Genomic DNA, 905 nt, shown 5'->3' with positions numbered 1-905 from the left:
CTCTTGAGAAAAAGGTTGACAAGGAAGGAGGAAAAATGGCAAAGTAGTTAACTGTAGAGATTCAGAAACACTCCAGGCCACGACATGGCAGAGAGAAGAGCAGCTCCTTTCCTTCTCTTGCCTCCTCCTACCCATGGTATGATATGTTTTTCTGAACATTATTTACAAGGCGGTTGAGTCACATTTTGTCCCTGAAACAAGTTTATGCCTTGCAGTGTCTTGATGCTTAGGGCTAACACTGGCCTCTTCTCTATGTGCTTGAGCTGAACTGCTGCAACATCAGAATTCAAAAACTTTAGAAATACATATTCAGTGTATTTGAGTGTTTTCACTTTCTAGCCCTAACAGTACATTAATACTACTTGTTTTTAATGTGGATAAGACATGCATATTACACAATGGAAGTGTCCAAAAGCTTAAGACAATTGTGAATTATTCAAGCCACAGTTTTTCTCCTTCCTGCTGCAAACCGCACTAATAAATAGTAAATAATTTGCTGTCAGAACAGAGACACTTCCCTTTCAGAGACCCTTAGTATTTCTACCTCCAATGCTGCACCTGAGAACATCGCTTCATTCACAATGCAGCTTCCATCAATCAGGATAGCATCACAGGGGAGGCAGAACCTTCTTCCACCTAAAAGAAATGTGTCTCCAGGGACTAAGTAACAAGATTCTTGTAGAACAATACAAAAACAAACTTTACTTGTGCACAAGTTTTGGGCAGTTAAATTAAGTCTCAAGACACATACAATATCAGTAATCTTCTCCACTATGTTGTTTTAAATCAGTGCTTCTTAGAAATAATGCTGTCTGAAAAACAACTCAAAGATCAGCCCTTTAAACCCCTCTCTCCAAGTGAGCATCTTCAGCTTCATTTTCCTAGTGCTCATAAAACACCTTGGC

Source organism: Sturnus vulgaris, chromosome 10 (assembly GCF_052056855.1).
Source record: "Sturnus vulgaris isolate bStuVul1 chromosome 10, bStuVul1.hap1, whole genome shotgun sequence".
NCBI lineage: Eukaryota > Metazoa > Chordata > Aves > Passeriformes > Sturnidae > Sturnus > Sturnus vulgaris.
This window is presented reverse-complemented; position numbering follows the sequence as displayed.